Consider the following 11,822-nt stretch of genomic DNA (forward strand, 5'->3'; position numbering starts at 1 on the left):
CAAACTGTCTTACACTTTGTTTGTTTGCAATGCAATCTCATTTGCACTAATACAATCTTAAGGGATTATAAATAAAAAAATGTAATTTACTTTTGTTTTGGTTTTTGCTTGATTTTACTTTAAGTTTTAATGTACTTCATTTACAATACTATCAATCAAAACTAAAGAAAATTTAGAACAAAAATAAATCAGAATTTGCATGAATTGATTTGCACTATCATGTTTCTCTGTAAATGCAAATGAAATTGCATTGCAAATAAACTAGGCCTTATGCTCTTCATTGGTTAGAAATCCTTATCTCAGGGAACATCAAAAAACATCCTGGCCAAGTAAAATAAACTCTTTTTCTTGAAGCCCACAAATGTCTCTGTCTTAGGGGTGGATTCTAGCCAAGCTGAATAGATCTATTTGAGCTTGGCTCATCAAGGTAGTACAAGGCTCGAGTTCGGTTGGTCCATTTTGACAAAAAAATAAAACAATTTTAAAAAAATAAAAAAAACAGTCAAAATCATTCAAATGATTCGAACGATTAACCGGCTGATCAGCGGTTTATTGACTAAAATCAATGATTAACCCAAATGACTCCACCATACTCCACTATATATATATGTGTGTAACTCCATGATTAAGCTTCATACATATGAATCTAACATGTTAGATTGATGTGGTGTTTTATGTCTTGACTTAAATGTCTTGACTTTGTTTGAGTTCAAGGAAAGTTCCACAAATTTGAATAAAATAAAAAGTTCTACTACATGGTAACGTACTAACATATAGAGTTGATGGAATCAAGAAAGCCAAATATATGATCGATACCGAATTTTTTTTGTCTGATAGACGGTTTGGATGGGTCATATGGTATAAGCAAACGTTCTATGGTGTTAGGATAGGTATTGATCAGAACCAAAATAATTCATATTAGGTGATTTTCCCTTTCTCTTTCTTTTTTTTATTTTTTTATTTTAAGTTCTCAAAATTTATTACCAACAGATATATTTCTATATAATCAGTTACAAGTTGAATGGGGTAGAAGACTTAGGCTGCGTTTGGAACGTCATCAGTGTAAAAATACACTGATGACGTTTTATACTGAACCTTAAATATATTTGACCGTTGTATTTTAAAATTGATGTAAAAAGTGATTTAGGTTTTTCATCGATAAACTCGATGTAGTTTTTACATCGATTATCGATATAAAACTTTAAATGTGATGAGGTTTTACATCTATCATCGACGTAAAACTACATTCCATCCAAAACCACACAAAACTGAACCGGAGTATAGTTTTACATCAGTAATGATTACACTTGTTTACCAAACATGTACAAAAGTGAACCGATATAAATTTTACATCGGTTCTTGATTTACATCGCATCCAAATACAACCTTAGGGGCGGATTAAAAAGGAAGTAGGTGAAAGTAATAAAAATGATTTAGTGGGTGCTCAATAACATGATCGGTAATGTTTTTGCTGATGTGGCAATTATTTTGTTTTGAAAAATAAAATCAATCATGTTGTATAATACCCTCTTAAGTCACTATAATTTAATGATGGATACGATACTGAACAAACCAATAGAATGGCAAAGCAGGATTCATGGACCCCATATGGTTGGCGTAAAGCTTGGATGATGATGAGGATATGATTTTGGAGACCGAATCAGCCCCCACAACATCCCACAGCACATCCCCACCGTGTACTGGGAATATTTCTCGATGATAATATCATCATTCTTGGTATTATCATCGAGCGATATTCCCAGTACACGGCGGGGATGTGCTATGAGATGTTGTGGGGGCAGTCTTGTGGGGGGCTGACTTGAACTCATATTTTTGATGAGGGGTAAAGTGACCTTCCAATTATGAGTTGCCATGTGGTGGCCAAAATCGTTGTTGGATTCCTCAGTGTCACACATAGCACGACCTTGGAAGAATGCTCCTCGACAGATCGATTTATGCCACTAGACAACACTGACCTCGGTTCATCTTAAATTAGTGGATGAGACCTAGGTGATCCACAACAACCCCAACCTACCAATTTGACATGGGCAATTGATGACCTGATGAACTATCCGACCTTGGGGGTACCAATGTACGTGGCATGCCTCCCCTTATCCGTTCGCATCACATGGCATCCCCAAAATGCACAATGACATGTCACACACTTGGCAACAGTGAGACTGATTCTGATGAAGGGGAATTTCGCCCGACCTCGTAACAAGGAGACATGTGGACATAACTCGGCATAAGCAACAACTCAACATGATCAGATCGGCACGTGGGCGTGACTTGACACAAGTGGCAGCTCAGCATGATCAGTTCGCTACAAAGTGACCTCGGGTATCTTGATACCCCGAACTAAGATCGTCTCAGTACCAGATCGCGACCGGGATAACGATATCAAGTCCGCTATAGATCGAACCCGGACAGAACGACCACATCGGTCAAAGACTACCTCGGGACGAGTATACCTCGGCGCAAGATCATACCAGGACCACCTCGGTCCAAGGGCACTTTGGCATTCGTATCAGGTCAGACCTAAAGAGCACGAGCTCAAGAAGCTCGCCACCAGGCAGCCCGATACCTTACAGGCAGCTCGCCTCCCGTTCAGGCCGACCACCGCATCGAAATCCCGAGGATCTCACCACTGTGTTCCGCATCTTACGGGATCGTACCTCGCAACGGCTATATTAGCTCACCCACTCCCCTATTCAAACAAGAGAGGGCAATCTTGCCAGTTGGTGGTATTTTACCCAACTAACATGCAAGCGGATCCCATCACAGCGAGGATCCAGGAACCGCTCCACCAACCCACGGGGACTCCAGTATATAAAGACTTCACCCCCCAAGGGCGAAGGTATGTTCTTTGATGTGTGTAATCTTTGCTCCCTAGCCCTCAAACCCTCTGATATCATTTTCAAGCTCTCTACTACTACTGAGTGCTAACTTAGCCATCGGAGTGTCCCCGCCGAGTAAGCCACCCTGGGATCTCTGACTCCTCTATTGCAGGTTACCCAGTTCTCGTCGTTGCTGGTAGCCAGATCATCTTCAGCAGGGAGCAGCCAGATTATGCCACATCATTTGGCGCCGTCTGTGGGATATCGTTACTAAAAGCCTTTTACCTCTATTTCAAAAACCTCAAGCTCAAGATCAAATCCATGGCTTCCTCTAGCAATGCTGGACAACACAACGAAGCAAACATCTCCCGGGGGCAACCTCAGTTCCCGTTTGTTTGCATAGGTCAGTTCACCATACCGCTCCCCACGGGTGGGAGTCCAGCACTGACTGTGCCTCAACCAACTGAGCCTGTGAACGCCCCACTTCCCCCTGTAGTGGGTGCGACCTCCGTTGAAACCTTTGTAGTTCCCCCTAGAGTCGGACAGAACCAACTAAGCGACCTGGTATATTGTGTGCGGGCTGCTATTCAAGTCCAAATGCAGCAGGTCCAGCAGTTCCAGTAGTACCAAAAGTACCAATAGCAAGTTCTGCACCACATGTACCAGCAGCAGTTCCCACTGCTGCAACAGAACCACCAACCAACTCCACCTCAGTGTCCGATCACCCCAAGCAAGCCTCGCTGCCAAAACATTTGTCCTTGCCGGGGAGAGACGTCGCAGGTCTCGTCTCGTGGTAGGAGGGAAAGACAACTTGTTCCTCTCATCTCCCAGCACGTAAGCAGGTCGAGAGATACTCGACCCACCAGAACCAGTCCACCTCTGTTCTCGCAACCTGAAAGCACTCTTGCTAGAAACCGGTTCGAGGTCCTTGCCAAGGATTCCAGACAAGGCATTTCGGTCCATAGTAGCTGGCAGTCTGAATCACTTCCGACCAAGGCACCATCTGACAGTGTGGAGGTCAGCAGCACTGCTGCGGAGCCAGTCCAGCAGCAGCAAAGGAGACGTGCTAGGGCACCTTGCGCAGTAAATCCAAGCCAGATCGCGGGACTTGGACAACCTGAGCAGCCTAAGGTAAGGTGGAGGTAAGGTCGAGAATTACAAAAATCGCTCCCCTCCTCTCTGTACCCTCTTCACTATCCCCTGAGCTCCTGGCCTCCCCGATGCTGATGAACTTCAGGGTCCCCCCTGGATCAGTATGACGGGTCTTTCAACCCAAATGATCACGTAGACTCTTTCTAGTGCCAGATGCACCTCGCTGGGGTTGATGAAGCTTGCATGTGCGTTGCTTTCTCCACGACCTTCAAAGGGGTAGCTCGCACTTGGTACAGAAACCTCGCGCTGGGGACTGTTAAAAGTTGGGTGTAGCTTGTACAGTTGTTCGCCTCACACTTCATCACCAATAAGAAGTGCCCAAGGTCACAAGGAAGCCTTCTCAATATAGTCCAAAGGGAAGGAGAGTTGATTCGAAGCTACATTAAACGCTTCAACGACACTCGTTTACTAATCTCGGACTTAAACCTTGTTGTGAGGCTCACGACAGCAAAGAAGGGGATCACCCACAGGGAATTCATGTTAGACAGTTGTGTTCCCTTAGATCCAATTAGAATGATGTACATTATGAATTTATTGTAAATGAATAAAGTACATATTTGATGCATGTTCCTGTGGTGTGTTTTTGTGTAATACCCTTAAACTGGACACTTATGAGACTCGTGTTAGTTTAGAATGTTCACAGCCATTGGATAAGTCTGGGGAGATTTATCCTGCCAAGGGACACTGGTATGCTGCCACATGTTGGGGTGGCCTGTCTCGGCCACCAGGGTGAGACCCAAGGCACATGCAGTGTAGGATTAATTGAATCTTGAACCGGACCAGATTTCCAGTATTGCCCTGGACCTTGGAGATTGATGGGCAAAACTGGAAAGTTACAGTTACACCTGACCCTTAGACTCGATTATGATACTGCACTAGATGTCAGATTGGGCTATCTTTGATATGCCAATCAGTGAGATCCTTAGCGGGGGTCAAAACCTGGGTATGTTGGGACAGTCCGAGAATTCATCAGAGTGGGTGATCATAGTGACAGGATCAGCCCCTTTGTCGGACACAGGTAATGATTGGGATGCACTTTCTCTGATGGAAACCAAGACTGCCGGTAGCTGATTTCAATTGTTGAGATTTGTTTTGCAAAATATATTTTATATAAGATATAAAAGTATATATATTATGGTTTCCAAACGTTTGCAAAATGTTTTAATTCCCGGGATCTATGTGAGTAGAGAATGCAACACTGTTCCTTACAGCCGATGGAGAGGTCCTCTCTTGTCGGACAGTGTTTGATTATTATGGGCTGAGAGTTTAAGTGTAAGACCATTGAGGGTAATGCCTGATAGGCTAATCTTGCATCTGCCCATAGTCCCTAGGTGTTACAAGGTGGCTTGGCCCAGGGACCACTTAGGGTAAGTGTTGGGCCCATAAAGAGCCCATGTGATGGGTTTCAGGGGGTGCGTTGTCCATAATAGTGTATTCGTCCAGGCCTTGTAACAAAGGCTGGGCTGAACCCATGTGGCTGATGTGTAGATTAATGTTTGGGTCCCACGCCATACAAGGAAGCCCAACTGGGCAGTAGTTTGGAAGGCTAAGTGAGCACATAACCTTATTGAGCCTAAAGCCCATTTCGAACGGGGCTGATTTGATCAGTTAAATAAGGGGCGAATTCTGAGATTAGATTAGCAGATAGGATTGGGTCATAACCCTATCCACTCAGAGAGTCCATATCTGAATGTGATTCAGATCTGGAAACCTCCTAAGAGGATTAGGAGGAGGCTAATCCAATCTATAGATAAGATAAGGGTTTACCCTTATCACTTAGAGGGAATTCTGATCCAAATATGATTTGGATTAGCAATTCCTAATGGGATTAGGAGCTGATTCCTTTAAGCTTATAGAAGGAGGAGGGGGCGGCAGCCTTTAGAAGACACATATTCACATCTTCTTCAGAGCTGAAATCATAGAAGAAAGAATCTAGCAATCCTGCAAAATTCTTTTTTGCCGCCTCCTTCCTATCGCCGCCTCACCTGCCAATTCGATCTCCAGTTCAGTGGGAGAAATCAAGATTGGATCTTGATATTAGTTTCTTGTGAAGGGACTGATAGGAAGCTGTGCTCACGTGCCGTCCTGTTGATTCTTGCGAAGGATCAGGTTCTTGGGAAGAACACTATTGACTCTGCTCCATCCTGTACTGCGCGATCTTTAGTGGAAACAGTTTTTGGTTCCTTCCTTGGGCATGAACACCTCCATTGGGAGATACTGTTTCTCCATATCAGGTATATCCCTCTCCTACTGTTTCTGTTCAGATTTGGTTCGGTTCTTGGTTCAAGATTGATCTTTGAAAATATGATTTTTCTGAAATAGGGAATTCGATTCCCAATAGGATGGAGAGAAATTTTTTTGAAATTTGCCCATTCTATTCCACAAGATTCAGGCCTCCATACGATGGATATCTCATCCCTTCAATGGTTTTAGAGCCAGGTTGAAGTCTTGAACTGAATTGGATCAAATCTGAACCTGCGCAAATGGGCAAAAGGCGTTCTACCCGATTTGCGCAGATATAGGGTTTCGTTGGAAAATTTGTTTCCTGTTAATGGGCGATTAATCTGAAATTAAATTTTATAAATCTGATTATTATTTAGAATTGTTCTTTATAATTTTCTTGATCTATGGGTTGTTCGTACACATGGAGATCGAAATCTTGAATGGCACAGGGAACCTGCGATTTTGCAGTTTCTTGATTATTTTATTACATTTGGTTTGTAAAATATTTTTTTTTCATTTTTTAGATTGAATGTATAGGCATTTGATATGATGTAATATTAATAGAAATTAGGTTTTCTATTTATTTTATTTTGGATCGAAGATGGCGGCACAAGGAAGGAGATTTCATAGATGGGAAAATCGCTATCTGTGATTTGCAGTTTATGAAAATGCAAACTGTGATCTAACCTCTGTTTTGCAGGATGGAATGTGCGAATAGCCCTATCTGACTGATTCTTGATTTTCTTTTATCAGTGTTTAATTTCAAATTAATTTCTTGAATTAAATCTTTAATTAAAGATCAAGGCTGAATGTCAGCCCTAATTCTCCCACTAATGAGCCTGAGGATTGATAATTAATTGAATATTTAATTCTGCCCAACCTGTAAAGGCCTAGTTTTAACTTGTTAAAACTGCTAAAACCCCACTTTGTAGATAAAGCTATATGGACCGAATTGATCAACCCTAATTTCGGCCCATATACCTAGATATTATTAATGGTTAATATTATGGGCTTTAAAATGGCCTTACAGATATTAATTGATTGGATCAGTTCTTCCTTGCATGTGATGTATGGATGTGTGATGTGCTACGTTCATTGGCCATAAGTAATTGACCCATGTAGATACGATAGTGACTCTTGCGCACATCATGGCTGAATGCACATCATTGCCATGGTGTCCATGTTGGTTATTGGATGACCTCCCTCAGTGGTGGGCCCCACACCTCCTGAAGAGGATACGTGCGAAAGCCTAGCCGATTGACTCCTGAGGCACAAAAACCAATTTAGGGCATTTTTTATGTTCGCGATAGCTAATTTTTGCATCCCACGCGTGCTCGCCACTCAACCTTTTAGACGATCCCGACCAGACAAATTAGACCAGTATGAATTTGTGATTTGATAGAACCACTCTCGGAACGTATTGCCTACGAGCAACCTACTTCTTTCACCCAAGCCATTCACCTTAATCTCAGAAGTGGAGGGCAATTGCTGAGGGGTAAAGTAACCTTGCAATTATGTGCTGCCACGTGGTGGCAAAAATCGTCTCTTGACACCTTGGTGTCACATGTGGCAAGACCTCAGAAGAATGCTCCTCGGTGGATCGGCTTATGCCACCAGGCAACACTGACATCAATTCATGGTAGATTAGCAGATGAGACCTAGGCAGTAGACAACAACCCCGACCTGCCAATTCGACCTGGGCAACCGATGACTTGATGAGCTACCCAACCTTGGGGGCACCAACCTATGTGGCTTGTCTTCCTTATCCATTCGCATCACTTGGCATCCCTGAAATGCATAGTGACATGTCGCACACCTGGCAATAGTGAGATTGGTTTCTCCTGCTTCTTGGGGAATTGGATAAGGGTCAACATGATGGCTGCGTGGGAATACCCCTCCCCCCCACCACCCACCAACCTTGGGGACACCAACCTATGTGGCTTGTCTTCCCTTATCTGTTCTTATCACTTGACATCCCTGAAATGCATAGTGACATGTCGCACACCTGGCAATAGTGAGATTGGTTTCTCTTGCTTCTTGGGGAATTGGATAAGGGTCAACGTGATGGTTGCGTGGGAGTACCCCCCAAGTATTGGGTGGTTAAATACCGTTACCTCTAAATACGTTGGACACACTTTGACTGTACTCCGTAATCTAGTTAAGGACGACTTTTTGCTTTCTAACGGTACGCTCACACTTTTGCTCTCATACTCTCACTCTTTGCTTTGAATCTCTTCCTTCTCTCTCTCTCTCGCCATAAACAGCTCGGTACTAACTTGACCATTGGTGATCCCTTTTCTGGGTCATTCCCTCGAGCTCTTTGACGTGTTCTTGCTTTGTAGAACTGGCCTGCCGATCTCATCAGATTCGTCCGAGCTGTAGGAGGGACTCAGCATAGTTTGTGCTTCATTAGTTTTTATATTAAACATATGGCTGAGAATTGAATGAGAAGAAATGTAATAGTCCAAATTACATAGGATCTGCTTGGGAAGAGTTTAAATAGAGTAAAAATGCAAATATGTAGAGTATATTCTAGTCCATGCAAATGCAAAGTTGGCTTAGTTATACATTGATAAACTTACTTTCTTGCCAAATGATTTTTAGTTGTGAGATGAAACATGAATCCCGAGACTGCAATATACCTTTTTAACATTGATCAACTTTGAGTGCAAAAGTTTGTATCCATTTTTTGATGCAAATGCTGCTCTCATTTTGAATGCAAACATTGTCAAGACATGGATGCATTCTTGTTAAACACTATATTTTCCCAAATGGAGCCATAATAGTAATTAAATGAGAATCAATGTAGTAGTTCAAATTACATTTTGTGCCTTGTTAGAGAGAAACCAAATTCAAAATAAAGCAAGGATATTCTAGTTACAATAGGATTCAATGAATGTTAATGGAAATTAATACCTTAAATATAAGACTTAATGAGAAGAATTTGAATGAGGAGAAAAGTGATTGTTCAAATTACATTTCTGTCACAACCCTAAAAAATTAAGATATTTTAATCAAACGAAAACTTCACTCTCATTTACATTTATAATAATAGCATGTATGTAGTGTTTTTAACCCATCATTAACAAGGCCAGTCCAGCCCTGTGACCCGGTTATAATACTGGTTGAGGTTAATTTCCAAACTCAAACTGCTATCTTACACAAAACCTGTTGACCCATCTTACCCAATGATTCAATTGGTGAACCACAGACCTGTCGACCCAGAGCGAAAAATGGTTCAAGCTCTGGGCCAGGTTTTAAAACACCGTATGCAGGTTATCTTGTGTCTCCTGGTTTTTCCTTCGTTCGGATCATATACTGAACCTAAGGATATGTTTGATTTGAAGGAAAAAGTAGGGAAAAGAAAGGAAAGGCAGAAAACCTTTACAAACTTTATATAGGTTTTCCTTCCTTTCCCTACCTTTTCCTTCAAACCAAACATAGCCTAAAAGAGTAGGATTGGAACTGCCATCTACCAATTGAGTGGCAGCCAAAATGGTTTTTAGGCTATTGAATTCTTGAAAATGTGTTAATACTGTTTTGTCCTATGATATTTGTTATTTTCAACTTATTTTATATAGAAGAACATGGGAAGATAATCTAAAGAACAATTTAAAATATCTCTTTTTCTGCAATTTTAATTCATTATATTAGTATTTGAACCATTTTTTACTTTATTTGTTAATGATATAGAATATCTGGATCTGATCCGAATCCAAGAATAAAGTTCAATTTCAATTTGAATTAGAATATTAATGGGATTGATTTTGGCTTTAAGTTGTATTGATTTGTATTATGCCTCAATTAGATTATTTGGACCTTTCCAATCCATCCAACCCTAATCACCTCAACCACCTAATAAAGAACACAAGCGAAAAAAAATGATAAAATTGATTAAACCATCAGAAAAGAACATCAATATATTAAATATTACATATACGAGAGATTTGGGGGTTTATTGAGTAGACCACCTCATTGGAATAGTTTGGAAAGGAAATGATTAACTGATCTCTCTATAGCTATCATAATACTATATTATCTTTAATCATGTCCTCAAAATGATGGGTTGGTTGTTGTCGGCACTTATAATTAAATCTTAGCGTTGAAGTACTTGAAATTGTATGGTGTATGACCTCAGTATGGGCCTAATAAGTTATGGGAAAATCTATGATATAGGAAAGATATGATATGAAAATAGTTTTGACCAATTAAAATTCATCCATCAATTTTGATAAATAACACATGATTACTTTGAAGTCTATGATTCCAGTTGATTGGTTATATGTTTTTCGAATATCATATCTTTTTCATATCATAGTTGAACCCGTAATCAATGAATTCACTGTGATATTGAAAACATATGATACCTTTTCGGTATCATGTCTTTCCTGCATCATAGATCTTTCCATCAAATATACAATGAATAACCTATCATGAATGTGTCATTGACTACGATGCCAAAAAGATGTGATACAGAAAAACTTACAACCCTACATCATAAAAGTAAAACCAATCAGATGGGTTTTCATCAAATTCACGGGGGTTGTGATTATCATATCTTTTTTGCATCATGGATCTTTCCATCGAATATACAATAAATTACCTATCATGAATGTGTCAATGCAAATAAGGATGCATTCTGATAACGATGGAGAAGATGGGGAGAGTGTATCTTGTTAAGGAACTGGTGTATTACAAGACAGAAATCCTCCATTACAAAATAATTACTATGATATTCTTTGATCTTATCTATTTTATTAGTCACAAAAAAAAAAAAAAATATCTTGATCTATCCTTTGGGCTGTGTTTGGTTTGATAAAAAATAAAAGTGAAACAGAAATCTGAGGGAGTGTTCTTAAGTAATTTCGCAAAATGTAAATTTTGGTTTAATTTTGTTTTAAATTTTACTTTATTCTACTTTGGGTCTTATTTTACTTCATTTGTACAACAACTAAATAAAGTAAGGTAAAATTTGAAATAAAATAAATAAAAAATTGCATACAAATCATTTGTGCTGCCATAGTTTTGAATCAATACAAATAAATTTACACTGCAATCAAACACAGCCTAAGGAATTTCACAAAACTTGTTAATAAGCTTTTCCTAATTTATGTATCTCTCTTGTTCTCCGCTCAAACCAAACATAGTCTTAGCGTTATATAATAAAAAATGTGGTCATGTAAAAAAAGAATAATAATTAAACTTTAGATTAAGTAGGACCAACAGGACCCAAACCACGTGTGAGAAGCCTCTCGAGAACATCAAGTAGTAGTAGTAATAATAATAATAATAATAATAATAATAATAATTCATTGAAAGATTAAGGGCCTGTTTGGTGCATCTTTTTGGGAAGATCTTCCGGTAGTTCTAACAATCAAAAAATGCATTGAGCTTTTGCATAAAGATCTGAGCAGCCAGAATCACATTTGGCATTGCACGTCTTTCCATGTCTTTTCATGCAAGAATAAAATGCGAAAAACGCAAAAAGATTCATTTGGAGCTTTCTGAAATCAGCCCATAATGGGTTTTTCATGTCTTTTCAACACTCCAGCTTTTAACGACTAGATCTTCTGTGTCCCAAATAGAAATAGACTGAAAATCGATCTGTCT

The sequence above is a fragment of the Nelumbo nucifera genome, chromosome 5 (genome assembly GCF_055504915.1).
Source record: "Nelumbo nucifera cultivar China Antique chromosome 5, China Antique-T2T, whole genome shotgun sequence".
Taxonomy (NCBI): domain Eukaryota; kingdom Viridiplantae; phylum Streptophyta; class Magnoliopsida; order Proteales; family Nelumbonaceae; genus Nelumbo; species Nelumbo nucifera.